Source organism: Elephantulus edwardii, unplaced genomic scaffold (genome assembly GCF_000299155.1).
Source record: "Elephantulus edwardii isolate Elephantulus edwardi_28Jun2011 unplaced genomic scaffold, EleEdw1.0 scaffold00240, whole genome shotgun sequence".
Lineage (NCBI taxonomy): Eukaryota > Metazoa > Chordata > Mammalia > Macroscelidea > Macroscelididae > Elephantulus > Elephantulus edwardii.
This window is the reverse complement of record NW_006399990.1, coordinates 3944271-3961074: the sequence shown is the minus strand read 5'-3', so window position 1 is coordinate 3961074 and position 16804 is coordinate 3944271. Positions and strand designations below refer to the sequence as shown.

The 16804-nt window shown below is 37.2% G+C and overlaps 1 pseudogene; it reads left to right on the top strand.

Moving 5' to 3' along the window:
- Positions 1-4855: 4855 nt before the first annotated feature.
- Positions 4856-16804, top strand: part of LOC102864005 — a 180845-nt pseudogene continuing 168896 nt past the window's right edge.

Sequence of the window (16804 nt, the reverse complement as noted above, 5' to 3'; positions counted from 1 at the left end):
CCTTAACTCATGCCATTTCTTTCTTTTTTATTGTGTTTCACATTATTCTTCATTCACATTATTTTCATACATTCTCATGAATTATAGTTTACAAAATTAATCACTATTGGATCATGCCCTCTGTTTTCAACAAGATCCTTCCCATTTCCTTCCCCCTCCTCTACCCATCAAATTTAAAATTCTGTGATTTTTTTCCTCAAGTGTATGGAAGAGAAAATAGAAGATAAATACTTTGTGAGGAACAATGAATAAGAAATTGGTTGAGGTGAGCAATGAGGTCATTATATTCCATGATTACATTTTACTGTTGTTAAAAATCTTATACTACAATGTCTTGCTTTGCATAGCAAAATATCCTGAGTTAGAAAACAAACCCCATTAGAAAGATATATGGTGTGCAATTCACAAATTCATAAAATCACAAGCTATCAAGAGTAGGAAATATCTTTTAAGTTCATCCAGGAAGTATTAAAAGAAGATGGAAATAATATACTGAGTCACTGTATCAAAAGGAATTGGCAGACACAGAAGAATTTCATGAAACAACATAGGAGCAAGAGCCTATGGTGATGAAGGAAGAAGTCCAGGCTGCTTTGAAGGAAATAGCAAAAAATAAGAACCCAGAAATAGATGGTATACCAATTGACATATTTCATCTAACAGATGCTGCCCTGGACATGCTTATCAGGTTGTGCCAAGAAATCTGGAGAACAACTACTTGGCCAACTGACTAGAAGAGATCTATACTTGTTCCCATCCCAAAGAAGGGTGACCCAAAAGAGTGTGGAAACTATAGAAGAATATTACTGATTTCACATGCAAACAAGATTCTACTGAAGATTATCCAAAATCGACTGGAACAGCACATTAGCAGAGAACTGCCAGAAGTCCAGGCTAGCTTTAGAAGAGGTCATATTACTGGGGCTATTGTAGCTAATGTTAGATGGATCTTGGCTGAAAGCAGAGAATACCAGAGGAATGTCTATCTGTGTTTCATTGATTATACAAAAGCGTTTGACTGTGTGGATCATAAGAAACTGTGGTTGACTCTGAGAAGAATGGGAATCCCAGAACACTTGATCGTGCTAATGCAAAACCTATACTTGGACCAAGAGGCAGTTGTCAGAACAGAGCAAGAAAACACTACGTGGTTCAAAATTGGGAAGGACATACGCAAGGGATGTGTCCTGTCTCCATACCTTTTGTATGCTGGGCTCTATGAGGAGAAATGCGGCACCAGGATTAGTGGAAGATCTATCAACAATCTACGTTATGCAGGTGACACAAGCCTGCTTGCTGAAACAGGAGGACCTGAAGCGTTTGCTGCAGAGGGTCAAGGACTGCAGCCTCCAATATGGATTGAGGCTCAACGTCAAGAAGACAAAGATTCTCACCACTGGGCCAATTGGCAGCATCAGGATGGATGGTGAAGAGATTGAGATTGTTCATAGCTTTAGTTTGCTTGGCTCCACAGTCAACAGGCACCAGTAGCCAGGAAATGAAAAGACGTATTTGCAATGGAAATGTCTGCTGTTAGGGAACTTTCCAAAGTTCTGAAGAGTAATGGCATCTTTCTAGAGACTAATGTGTATTTGATACAGGCCATGGTCTTTTCAATCACTTGTTATGCATCAGATAGTTGGACAGTGACTAGGAAGGATAGAAGGAGAATTGATGCCTTTTTGCTGTGGTGCTGGAGAAAAGTATTGAGGACTGCTAGGAAAATAAACAGATTCATCCTGAAGAGGATTAAACTTGGCTGCTCTTTGGAGAAAAGGATTCTGAGGCTTCGTCTGATATACTTTGGATATGTTATAAGCAGGGACCAGTCCTTGGAGAGGGACATCATGCTTGGTAGGGTGGAGGAACAGTGCAGGAGGGGAAGGCCCTCTAGGAGGTGGATTGATACAATAACTGGGGTAATCGGGATGGGTATGTTGGAGACAGTGTGATTGGCACAGAAAAGAGCAGAGTTTAGGGCTGTTGTACATAGGGTCGCTATGAGTCGCAAGCAACTCATTGGCACATAACAACAACAGCAAGGAGTCAAATATTTGTGTCATACTGTTTTATTCTGTTTCTTTTGCAAATGATAACATATCCTTGATGGTCACCTTGCTCTCTTTTGTTGCTGTTTAATCGAAACAAACTCCTAGCTGAACTTCCAGCTAGGTTTTGAAGACTATAAGCCACACAAGAGACGACTGACCACCATTTTCCAGCAGAGCTGCTGGTGGATCCAAATCACTAGAGAAATTTGAAGTAGTAGCACATCTCTCTATGGACGATGCCACCGGCGGTCTCGATTATTGTTTGTTGGTGTTGTTTTTATGTGTTGTTGAGTCATGTAGGACTCATGGTGATCCTATGACTAAATATCCTCACAATCTCTGAAACAACTGAGCCCAGAGCTGCAGTCACTGTGTCAAATTGTTGGAACTTGAGTCATCTTCAGAATCATAACTGTTCACATTCTTTGTTACAATCATTATGCCAATCTATCTTGTGGGAGGTCTCCCCCTCTCCCCCTGACTCTTCATCCTTCTCAGCAGGGTAGCATGACACCTTTTAATAAAAAGTCATGAAACTTAAGACCAATAACAATCATAAACATAAAAATAATAATGCTAAAAATAGCATCTCGCCCCCTCCCTCATTGTCATGGAGTCAGAATTAGCTCATAGCTCACTGAATTTTCAGAGCCTATAAATCATACACGAGATTTCCCATCTTTCTACCACGAAGCAGCTGAGAGGTCCAAACCACCTGTCTTTGAGTTGGCAACGAAATTCCTTATCCACAAGGCCACCAGTGCTCCCTAAATAACATCTAACAAATTGAATAAGTTAATATATCAAAAGATGAATATATCATGTTCAGGAAGGATTTATGTTCAAAGGAACACAAGTGAAATTTTTAGACTTTTAACATAATTGGTGTTGGCACATTTTAGGAGGAGTTTTTCCTGATCATTTCTGCTGATTATAAAAGCATTTGGTAAAATTTCATCTTCCAGATTATAAAAAAGTGTCAATGCTCTGTAATAACAATAAAGAATGTCTACTCAAATCCATATTAAATATCACACCTAAAGATGAAACACTAGAAACCATTTTATTAATGTCAAAGGGTAAAAAGAATGTTCCTTCATCTTTTATTTAAAGCTAACTCAATAGTACTAACAAGTATTATAAGATAAAATTAGGAAAAAAAGGCTTCATTGAAAAAATAGAACAAAATCTATACATGCGTATCCCTGAATAACCAAATTTGTTATTCTCAAAGCACCAATCAAGAATAATTGACTTACATAATTGATATAAAGTAAATAATATGTGATATATTGCTCTTCCTACTTATTTTTTCACAACCTTAGAATAATTTCATTAAATTGTCTAGCAAATCTTACAAATGTTGCATTATCTCCTAACAGTATTGTTGGTGTTTTAATAACATGGGAAAAGCATCAAGTGCAAGTCATAGGAAGCAATGTCAACATTTTAAACAATCATGATTTATTTAACTATACTGAGGCTCCATCTAACATACTTTGGACATGTTGTGAGGAGAGACCTGTCCTTGGAGAAGGACATCATGCTTGGGAGGGTGGAAGGACTGTGCAGGAGGGGAAGGCCCTCTATGAGGTGAATTGATTCAGTGACTGGGATAATCGGGATGGGAGTGTCAGAGAGAGTGCGATTGGCACAGGACACAGCAGAGTTTAGGGCTGTTGTACATAGGGTTGCTATGAGTCGCAAGCGACTCGACGGCACATAACAACAACAACAACATGGGTAATATATCCTTGATCAAGAGGCAGTCGTTAGAACAGAGCAGGGCAACACTGAATGGTTCAAAATTGGGAAGGGTGTGTGCCAGGGATGTGTTCTATCTGCATACCTTTTCCACCTGCATGCAGAGCAGATTATCTGAGAGGCTGGGCTCTATGAGGAGACATGCGGCGTTAGGATTGGTGAAAGATCTATCAACAATCTGCGTTATGCAGATGACACAACCCTGCTTGCTGAAACTGAAGAGGACCTCGAGCACTTACTGCAGAGGGTTAAGGACTGCAGCCTTCAGTATGGACTGAGGCTCAATGTCAGGAAGACAAAGATTCTCACCCCTGGATCAGTTGGCAGAATCAGGATGGATGGTGAAGAGATTGAGATTGTTCACAGCTTCAGTTTGCTCGGCTCCACAGTCAACACTCTTGGCACCAGCAGCCAGGAAATAAAAAAATGTATTGCAAGGGAGATCCAAGATGGTGCTGGAGGCAGAGATAGCGTGGTGAGCTGCGTGAGCAGTGAACCACTTAAAGCAGTGCCATTATGGCCTTCCACAGACTTTGGCTTATTGATAATTGAAAACTTAAACAGTTGATGACTAACCCTCAGTGAAAATCAAGGCTCAACAACAGGAATTCAAGGATTCCCAAGGAGAAATGGGCCAAAGAAGACGATTACCTATGTATTGGACAGGCCAAAGACAACGATTACCTATGCCATGGATTACTGAAAGTCACTGTGAGTCTGATGACCTTAACAGTGGTAGCATGCACAAGACGACCAATATCCTAAATGTACCACATATTTGTTCTGTTGAATGCTTCTGCGAAAAGATGGTTAGACCTGGGGGGAGTCTGTTCACAATTCTCAGGTTCCCTTTATCATATATAAAGGGGGCGGGCAGTTTCACCTACTTCAAAATATAGTATGACCACTTATGGGGGTGTAAAAGTGGCAGTGCTGGAATTGAAAACACTATCCCTGACCACAGAGTCCTCAGTCAGGTGTGGGGACCAGACTGGGGTAGGGGCAATTGGAGGGGGAGTATACCAGCCAGCTCCTGGGAGATGTTGCCCTGCTCGGTGTGGGCTGCCCTCGGCCCCCAGCTAGGGGTGTGCTATCGCAGCCCTCTGCCCGGCATGGGCTGCCCTCGGGATGGGTGTGTCAGAGGCAATGAGATTGGCACAGGATAGAGCAGGTTTTAGGGCTGTTGTACATAGGGTCGCTATGAATTGCAAACGACTCGACGGCACATAACAACAACAAGGGCAAATACATTACAGGAAAGGTAGCAAATGTGATTTTCTTAAATTCTAAAAATTGTATACAAAGACAAATTGATTCATATACTCATTAAAGTAAAATTTTTTTAGTAAATTTTTTAAAAATATCTTTGTGGTTCTTGGTTTGTTTTTTAGCAAGTATTTTTTAAAGATTGTATTCTTTCTGAGCTCAATAAACTTTAGACATACAAAGATGATTCGGTGAAAATGTCACAGATTAACTAACAATGAATGATAAGTCTATGATAACAAGAGCTTTTCTTTCAATGTGGAGATTCTAAGGATTGTAGCTTAAGTTACAAATAAACTTGAAGGTAATATAGTTTTATTCAATGATAATACATTTAAAATTGTGCTCTGCCTGATTTCCCTTTACAACTAAATATACTTTGATAATAATAAAAAATTATCTAAGATAATTAAATCAGAAATATTAAGCTATATTAAGTTAAATCAGAAATGCAAATTAGCATGAAAGCAGTAAGACATGTTCTGGTCAGCACCATCCACAGCTTTCATTGTCCAAGGCAACAGCTACTCAGCTGTCCGTATTCATATACTACCAAGTAACAGCACCTACCCGCTCTAGGAAATATGTATAGATAAGTGGACATTATTGTGTACTTAAGCTGTCTGCTGCAAGAGTGAATACTTAAGTGATTTTCTCTTCAGGGATTCAGAGCATCCTGCATTTTAATTTATGTATGTATGAGTCCAAAGGGGAATCATTTTTCATTTGCCAGCCGAGCAAGTTAATTTTGAAAGATAAGTTTAATTAAGATTAAACAAACTTAGATTGTTTGTTAGCCTAAAGGCACGAAGTTCTAAGAGCAAATTAGTTACAGGATAATTGCTGTTGTGAACTTTGGTTTCGTGTGTGGGTTTTTCCATTTTTGTGTACACAGCTCACTACTGTGTATTTTAAACTAAACTTCAAGTGCCTTCATATTTAACAGGAATTCATAAGATACCCAAACTAAGGTTTTTAATTCCTAAACATACGCCATACCCTTGTTATGATTATTTTTCATCGAGAAATGCTTATGTTAAATAAAGTAATTTTAAAAGATAAAAAAATTTGAGTTTGTGACAAGCTGAATTGGGAGAGGGTGTAGGGTGGGGTAGGAAGAAAACATGTGTCAATGAGTGAATGAATGACTGAAACCCAAACTTCTTCTGTATACTTTTGCTAAAAACCCCCACAATATAATATAAAATGAAAGTGAATATTAATAATGAAAAATACAAGTATTAACCTAAGTAAGGGTTGGAGCTGTTCAGATTAAATCATTAAAAAAAATTAAAAGGAAGGTAAACGATAACAAGAATCCTGTCTGTGTGTGAGAGTTTCTCCTTTTAAGTTTGGAAAGATGACTATTACAATAAATACCTTGATTAGTATAAGGCATTTCTCTCAGAAAGAAAATGTCTTCATGAAAAAGTTAGAAGAATTAGACTCTGACTTTTAAAGAGAAAGTTCCAAACTCTATGCCCTAATTCCAACTTTATAAATTAATATGATGAAATGCCGCAGTAGCAGGTGCAAAATTCTTTCGTTTTAATCTCAGAAGATGGTGGTAAAACTCTGAACCTGATCTCAGGAATTCTAAGTGCTTCGTACATTTCTTTTTTTGCATCAGTAACAGTATATTTAGCTTTTTAATTGAGTGGAAATGTCAGATGATGGTTTCACCTGAGCTGGTCTGTCAGTTCATTTTATTATCACATTTGAGATAAATATAGATAGTTGGAATATGTTCATCCTATTAATCTCTTCCCAAGTGAAGGATTAAGGACAAGTTTAAGTAAGGATGGTTGATAGGCTCACAATCATTGTGGGGATAATTAGTTTCAAAATAGTCAGTTATTAGCCTTTGTACATCTTTAAAAAGTACATGCATTCTTGATTTCCTGAAAATAAAGTAATTGAAATAATACCTACCCTTTCCCACCTCAGGAACATTATCCTGTGTTTTATGTAGGGCATTCTGTGCCCTATTAGAATAACCCTATATATAATACTTAAAGAAATGTCAAAACAATATGATCTGGCAAGAAAAATTAGAAAGCATTCTCAAAGACTTTAGATTGCATGTGTGTATTATTTTTTTTTCTCAGAGATAATGCATTTATAAACACAGAAATGGTTACAACAAAGATGGTTGTGATGGCGTGTATTATTTTTAGAAAGCAACTCTGAGAAAAATGTAGGGAAGACATATTTTTCTGTGCTTCCATTTTTTAATTTTTATATTTTATTGTTATGTGCCATCGAGTCACCTGCGACTAACAGCCACCCTATGTACAATAGTCCTAAACTCTGCTCTATTCTGTGCCTAACTTGCTGTCTCTGACACACTTAGCCCATTACCCCAGTCACTGAATAAATCCATCTCATTAAGAGTCTTCCTCTCTTGTGCTATTCCGCCACCCTCCCAAACATGATATTCCTCTCCAAGGACACCAGTCCTTACAACATGTCCAAAGTATGTCAGATGAACCTTCAGAATCTTTGCCTCCAAGGAGCAGCCTGGTCTCACTCTCTCTTTGTTTTCCTAGCAGTCCATGGTATGTTCAATACTTTTCTCCAGAACCATAGCTCATAGGCATTAATTCTCCTTCTATCATCCCTAATTATTGTCCAGCTTTTTGACACATAGCAAGAAATTGCAAAGACAATTGCCTGGATCAGGCGCACCTTAGCCTCCAGACTGACATTGCAGCTTTTCAGTACTTTGGAGAGGCCTCTGACAGCAGACACGCCCAATGCAATTTGTCCTTCAATTTTCTGGCTGCTGGTATCAAGAGTGTTGACTGTGGATCCAAGCACACTAAAGCTGTTAACAATGTCAGTCTCTTCACCATCTATCATGATACTGTCAATTGACCCATTGGTGAGAATCTTTGCTTTCTTTTTACAAATCCACAATATTTTATTTATCAAAAACTTATTGAGCTTCAATCCATATTAAAGACTGTAGTTCTTGAGTTTCTGCAGCAAGCACTTCAGGTCCTCCTCAGTTGCAGAAAGCAGGGTTGTGTCAATCTGCATAAAACAGACTGTTGATTATTCTTCCTCCAATCCTGATGCCACATTCCTCCTCATAGAGCTCAGCTTCCTGGATAATCTGTTTTGCATATCAACTGAAAAGCATGGAGACAGGACACATTGCTGGCACACACCCTTCCCAATTTTGAACCATGCAGTATTTTCTTGCTCTGTTCTGATGACTGCCTTCTGGTCCAAGAATAGGTTTTGCATAAGCACAATCAAATGTTCTGGGATCCCCATTCTCTCAGAGTTAGCCACTGTTTGTATATACAGTAAATGTATTAAAAAAATTCTCTAGTATCCTAGTGGTAAAGCGTTGCACTGTCATCTCAAAGGCTCATGATTTGATTTAACCAGCTGTTCTACAGAAGAACAGAAAGATGGACATTCTCCTCATACGCAATTTACAGACTCTGAAGACAAAAAAGCAATTATATGGCAAAATCGCTCTGAAGTTGTAAAGAGTAACAAAAACAACATAAGCACTGTACAAGTAAGAGGGATAGATACTGCAGACATACAATGAGTGCTGGGTGTATACACACATGTATATGCATATTTATTCATACATATTTAGATACTTATTACACAATTTTTAATTTAATAGACAGAATGAGGAATACTGGGAGAAGAGTTAGATACTAGATTCTATATAGTTCAGTGAGAAAGTCAGTCTTATATTCTTTGTGTATTGTACTAGCTTCATAACTCCACTTGAGAGAGAAGTAACATACTGGTAAAGATCATGTGCTCTAGATTTAGTCTGCCTGGGTTTAAACCCAGATTCTCTCACTATTGGTAATGTGACCCAGAATATATTGATATATATCCTTGATTATATTCTAATTCTTGGCAACTTCCTCCAGAATGATCCGTTCTGCATGAAGATTGAAAAGGTATGGAGACAGGACACTTCCCTGATAAGCTCTTTTCCTGATCTTGAACCATTCAATGTTTCCTTTTTTCTGTTCTGATGACTGCCTTCTGCCCCAGGAATAGGTTTCATATGAGAACAATTAGATGTTTTGAGATTTCCATTCCTTCAATGTATTCATGATATGATTACCAATAAATTCAAAGTAGAAGTTACCTTGATCATATAATTTACATTCTTCTAGAATACAAAATAAAGCCCTGGGATAGTTCATTCTCTCAATCCTACCCTCTTCTGGACATGTGACCTACAAATCTGGGGGCATGGTGTTGTTATGTACCATTGAATTGCTTGAAATTCATAGTTATCCTATAGACAATAGCTTTGAAACTTGCTCTAACAGATTTGAATCTTGCTCTATCTTGAGCTATACTCATTGCGTTTGACACACCTATTCCAGTTACCCCAGTCAATTAATTTCATCCAGGGTCCCCTTTCTTGCACTGTTTCTCCACCTTTCCAAGAATGATGTCCCTCTCCACTGACTGGTCCCTTCTTGCAACAATAATTTATCGTCTCACTAATAATCTTTCTCACATCCTTAATAAGTTTCCATTAAATCATTTCAGACTTTAAAAACCTCTGTTGTTCGTTGTTGAGTGGAGTTGAGTTCAGAATTAGTTCAGACCGCTCCTTCCAATTGCAATAGTTTTGAACACATTTATCCATATATATTTAACATTGTTAAGTGAAGTGGGTCTGGCAAAACATATTTCTGCATGTTTTGCTATTAGTTTCTTTTTTTGATAAGGGATTGTGGTTGGTTTTCTTCTGAATTTTAAATAATGAGCATGTGAACATGTATATTTCTTCTTTTATCATTTAAAATGACTTTTTAAAATTTTTATATATTCTGTTTTTCAATTCCTTCCTTTAAAAAAGGTCCACATATTTTAAAAAGGTCCACATTTCTTCTCTTTTGCAAATTTGGTGCCTAAATATAGACAGTATATTTCCATGGAGTTCATTCTGACTCATAGTGACCCTCTGAGAAGTCTCCTCCTGTTAAGATTTACAGGCTCATAAATACCCTTGATAGTTGCAAAGAGCTGGAATGAAATCTATAGCAGTGGATTTGGTTTTAGTTTAAATGTGGAAATCAGTTTTAAAAAACTTTTTGAGTTTTCTGTCAAATATAGCACTAAGTCCTAAATCAACAAAAACTTAAGTACCATTTCTTAAGTTCAGGGAATGTAAAAGTAAGAATTAATTCTAGTATTTCTTTTTGTGTGAAAGGACTATTAACCAAATAATGCTATAAAAACAATAAGATTTTGTCATAATCCATGTATGGTAATTTATTATACCAATTTGAATGCCAGTTAATTACTATATATAAATATTTTCTTCGTAATATATATAATATGTTCTTCATAATATAATTCTATGGTTCAGAGCATTACTTGTCTACCATTTGAACTACAAAAAATTGCTATGACTAAATCATGATTAGTCATTTATGACTATGATGATTTTATATTCTAGATATATGTGTTTCAAAGTATTTTGAGGAGGATTTTACCTTTTTGGAGAATTAGAAACCATTCTGTCATACAAAAAATTTGAGAAAAAAAACAAGAATTAAGATCAATAAATGGTCTCTTAACTGAAAATTTTCTTTTGTAAGTTCATTTTTCATAAATTGAATAGAGCACTAAATAGATTGGCTGGTTTTATATTAGATACTATTTCACCTTCCAGATGAGCTAGCATGCCAACACGCGGGAAAATTATTTTGATCAGTTGGAAAATTGCCTAAGCTTATTTGGCTCTTAGAACCAAGTCCCAGAGGGAGGACAAATATGATCATTTATAACTCACACATGCAACTTTCTCAGTTTGATAGATGTTATACTTAATATTCACATTGTGCTGTCCATGGAGAAATAAAAATAATTCTTCAAAGAAGTAACAGGTCTATAAAATAGAAACGCTGACCCTTATTTCCAGTGGTATAATTACTTTGTTTAAAACTGAAGTCACTCTTATGGTACCTAACATAATCTTGTGTAAAAAATTTTAAGTTGGCCTATCAGCCTTAATGAAAGCAGTAGTGGCATCCACTTACTAAACAACATGCCTCTTGAAACTATATGAACCTTGAGAAATGACAATAGTTATAGGAAGGCTTTAGGTCTTTTATTTACAGGGTCAGTATGAGTCATGCTTGACTGGACATCAATCAACAACAACAATAACAACAAGTCAGCCTCAGTAAAAAGATATTTGGTTCGAATCCACCAGCCTCTCTGTCATGTGATTTACTGCCTTTGAAAACCCAGTGGGATCGAGTGGCATCGAGTGGGTTCCAACTCGATGGGACAAACAATGTCAGTTTAGAAGATTTTCTTGTGATCTAATGGTAAGGAACTGTGATGCCATTGCAAAGAAACATGGTTCAAATTCATCAGCTGCTCTGCATGAGAAAAATGGGTGATCTAGTCTCATGTGATTTACAGCCTTTGAAACCCCACTTGAAGATCAGCTATGTGTTGATTCCAATTCAAAGATAAATAGTATCAGCCTTAGATTAAGGAGAGCTGTTTATGTAATGTGTTATTGTTGGACTTCTAACGGAAAAGTTGGGAGGTTTGACTCTGCTACTCTGAGAAAGAGTTTGGTAGAGTCTTCTAGAGATTTATATTCTCAGAAACCTGATGGATGGGTTACTATGAGCTAGAATGAATTTAAAGACAGTGGGTTAAATAGCCTTAGCTTGGATTATACAGAGTAAATGCAATTTCATTTTTATTTAAAAAAAATAAAATTCAGTAATATGATTTAAGTTCAATTCTATGTTGTGGTTGTTATGTGTGCTCAAGTTGCTTGCCACCCATGGCAACCCTATGTACAGCAGCTCTGAACCCTACTCTGTCCTGAGTTAGTCTCACTAATTCAAGCACATCAATTTCTATTGTCCTAATTACAATATCAAAGCATCTCATCCAGGCGGTCTTCCCTCCGGTGCTGTCTTTCCACACTTCTCAGTATGAGTATGATGTCCTTCTCCAAGGACTGCTCTCTCCTGGCACATGACCAAAATACATGAGACATATCTTTAAATCCTAGCCTCTAAGGAGAAACTTGGTTTCACCTTCTTTAAGACAGACCTATTTGCTTTCTTGGAGGTCGATAGCATCTTCAAGACTCTTCTCCAGCACCACAATCCAAAGGCATCAATTCTTCTTCATTCATCCTTAGTCATTATCCAGCTCTCTGATGCATAGCAAGTAACTGTGAATACCATGATGGATTGGGCATACTTTAGTCTCTACATTGACATTGCTGCTTTTCAGCACTCTGGAGAGGTCCCTGGCAACAGATTTTCCCAGTGCAATTCATCTTTTGATTTCCTCACTGCTGGTGCCAAGAGTGTTAATTGTGGAGCCAAATAGCTATAATTGTTAACAGCCTCAGCTCTTCTCCATCTACCCTGGTGCTGCCAATTGGGCCAGTTGTGAAAATTTTTGTCTTCTTGATGTTGAGCTTCAATCCATATTGAAGACTACAGTTCTTGACCTTGTGCAGCAAGCCCTTCAGATCCTTCTCTGTTTCAGCAAGCAAAGTTGCTTCATCTGCATAACACAGATTGTTGATGAGTTTTTCTCCAATCCTTATGCCACATTCCTCCTCATAAAACCCTGCTTCCTGAATGATCTGTTCTGCAAATAGATTGAAAAGATATGGAGACAGGATAAATCCCGGACACGTTAGTCTCCTGATTTTGAAACATGCAATGTTTCCTTGCTCCATTCTGAGAAATGCTTCCTGGTCCAAGTATAGGTTTCACATAAGCACAATCAAATATTCTTGGATTTCCATTTCCCTCAACTCTATAGTTATAATAAAACTGAACACATTTTTGTCATGAATCGAGAGATTACTTTGGTGCCAGACATTGTCCTAAGAGTTTGCGTTCATGGTTTCATTCAAATTTCAGGGAAACCCTAAAGAATTAGAATTTATTACCAACTATTTTTTATAGATAGGGAAACTAGTACTCAATGTAGTAAAATTACAAATTTTTTTGAGCTATTGATGAACAGCTATGGGCAATTTCTTCCCGTGTGATTAACTGCCTCTGAAAACCCACTGGGGGTCAGCTACAGGTAGGTTCTGATTGATGGTACTCAGCAACAACAATAACATCCAAACTATTAATGTGAATAACACAGTGAAGGGTTAAAGCAAATGGAAATTAAAAATATACCCTTGAAGAATTAAAAATTTATTGAGAAATAATAATTTGAGAAGTTACAGAATTATTAATTATTGAGAAACTACAGAATTACTGTGCTCAGATTAAGTAAATAAATTTTAAGGATTTACAAACAAAGAATTAGTCAAATTTGGTAAAATATATGATATATGATAAAGTCCAAAAATGGAAATGCTTCATAATTTTCATATATATTCAGTTTTCTTAGTAGTATTTTCATAATGACTGCCTGGCTAGTTTCTATTTCTCTGGTCCTGAGCCAATTCTTGCTGATATAGGAACAAAGTGCATTTTTTTTTGTTCGCTTACCTCACTGTCTAAGAAATACAAAAGATACTTCTTGTTCAATAATCTATACTGCCTAAAGAAGCTTTCTATCTTAAACAGGAAACAATTATACCCACATTGTATTGATCAAAAATTGCCAGTATGGTTCAAAACATTAAAAAGATTTGAGTTTTTCCCACATGCATAACATATTATCAAACTCAGACAAGAAGTCTTAGCATAATGAGAGTGCTTTGCAAATGAGAAATTATAGATAATTGTTGTTTGTTCTTGTTTTCATAGTACCAAGTATAATTATTATTAACAAGAGGTTTGTTTCAATAATTATTTCTGGTTATCCCAGGGCACAAAAACATTGAAGCAGAAAACAATGTCTTTTCATTCAGAATTTTGTTTCTAGATTATCTCTTATCATTACCAGGGGCTATGCAAGAATACTTGCTCTGAGTTCATGTCCCTGTCTGTTATGAGTGACCTTGTTTGTGTTTTCTTAGCTAAATGTCAGAGCTGCACTTCAAGATTAAATACACTCTTTAATATTAGAAAAGAAACTTTCGTGCTTAACTACATATTGCACATAATATAATGTTATTGTTATTATTATGTGTCATCGAGTTGCCTACAACCCTACGTACAATAGCTCTGAAACTAGCCTTATCCCGAGCCAGTCTCACTGACTCTGACACACCTACCTACATTGTCACTCTTACTGTATCAATAAATCTCATCCAGGGTCTTCCTCTCCTGCACTGTCCTTTCACCCTTCCAAGCATGTTGTTCTTCTCCAAGGAGCAGTCCCTCCTGGCCATGTGTCCAAATTATGTGAGATGGAGCTTCAAAATCCTTGCCTCCAAGGAGAAACTTGGTTTTGTCCTCGCCAAGACAGATTTATTTGGGTTTTTTTTTTTGGGAAGTTATTGGTATGTCCAAGACTCTTCCCTAGCACCACAACTTCTGTCATCCTTAGTCATTGTCCAGCAAACGCTTCAGATCCTCCTCAGTTTCAGCAAGAAAGTTTGTGTCATCTGCATAATGCATATTGTTGATGAGTCTTCCTCAAACCCTGATGTAACATTCCTCCTCAAAAAGCACATTTTCCAGAATGAGCTGTTCTGCATAAATATTGAAAAAAAGTATGGAGGCAGGACACTTCCCTGATAAACTCCTTTTCTGATCTTTGAACTATGTAATGTTTCCTTGCTCTGTTCTGATGCCTGCCTCCTGGTCTGAGAATAGGTTTCACAGAGTGCAATCAAGTGTTCTGGAATTCTCCTTCTCCTCAAGATTAACTAAAATTTGTGGTGATCTACACAGTCAAGTGTCTTTTCATAGTCAATGAAACACAGACATTCTTCTGGAACTTTTTGCTTTCTGCCAAGATCCTTATGACATTGGCAATAATGTCTTAAGGAGAATGGAAAAAAATATTCAAAAACCATACTTCAGATAAATGGTGAGGTCAGTTTTAGACCACAGAAATAAAATAATTGCCATACACATTTTTTTGACTTCTCAGTGAATATTTAAGAGCTCTGTAGCTTAGTGGTAAAGAGTTGTACTATAAACCCAAAGCCATGCAGTTCAAATCCACCAGCTGATCGATGGGAGAAAAAAGGGCCATAACCCCCCAGTTATGTGTTGGTTCTAACTAGATGATACATAACTACAACAGAAGTGCATATAAAAGTTGTATTTATTCTATTCAGTAATTTAATATGCATGCATTACCATTATGTAGAAGTTTAAAATATTGTGAGTAAATGTGTAACAGACACACAAGGTGAGAGCATGCTCTGAAAAGTTGGTACTAATCGACTCCCCATATAGCAACGCTCCAAACTTCACCTTCTAAAAATGTTAATACCTCCAAAGAGAAATAAAGTGACCCCCAAAAATGTGGTATGCTTGTACATATAAATGTAATTCCAGGGAGCACATTACCATACCGTGTAATTAACATTATATTAATTTTTAATGAATTTTGAAGTCTGCCTTTAAGTACTGATTATCTTAATAACTATAACTTAAGAAATAAATGTTGTTGTTCTTGTTATGTGTGATTGAGTTATAACTGACACAGAGTTGACCCTCCAGTGGGTCTTCAAAGGCCAGGAAAGCACACAGGTGGAGATGCCCCTCATTCTCCCATGGAACAGCTGGTGAATTCAAACCCTGTGCCTTTGGGTTGGCAGCGCAGCTCCTTACTACTAAGTTCCCAGAGCACCCTAGGAAATAATCATGGAATCTGGCAAGCAGACATTTAGCTGTAAGCAGATATATAGTTATGACCATATTGTTGGTTTTGATAGGTATTATCAAGTCAGTTTTACATCATAGTGGCACAATAGAATATAATAGGGTGTAACTTTTACAGACACAAATCATTGTTGTTGTATGCGATGCATATTTTTGGTATTTATTCTTGGAGGGTAATGTTCTAATCACTAACCATTTTTTAGCAACTGAGTCTTTAACCTTTGTTCCAGCAAGGCACATTCGAGTGTATAAAATTAGTAAAGTCTTATCTCATCTTTAGACTTCCTTTCAACTCAGTATTGAGATAACTTCTGCTTGGAGTTCATTCTGATTGGTAGGTCCTGGCTTCACTCATTGCCTCCCAAGTGATTTCTTTTTCATTACATTGCATTTTATGACTCCAAGAAATCCCAGAAGTCCTACCTGAGCCATAATCACAGTCACTACCCTTCTGTTAGACACTGCTGAGGACCTGGCAGCTTATCATTATAACTCATATTTCTGTTTCCATTCTATATGTCCTCATAGCAAACAGGAGTGGGCTCTAGAAATGGAAATACTGACATTGGCAATGACCTTGAAAGCCTAGCAAGCAAATGCTTGTCCATGTTGTTGTTAAGTGCTGTCGAGTTGCAGGCAACTCATAGCGACCCTATGAAGGAGAGTCCTCAACGGTTGTGTGTCTTTCATTTTCTATCCAGGTCCATAGAGTTTCTGGAGGCAAGCTATTATGGAGTGGATGCCACTCCTGCTTCCAAGCTTGTTTTAATTGGGTAGCTCCACCCCACACTGTCCGCATTGGGTAGCCAACCATTAACACATTTGACACGTCAATGTCACAGTGTTCAGTCTCATAGCAAGCACAAGTTACCTCTGTACAGCAAGTGGACATAACAGTTGTTAAATGTTTTGAATATCATATCTAGAAATAATCACAATGATAAAAGATAGTTATTGTTGTTATGTGCAGTTGAGTCACTGGAG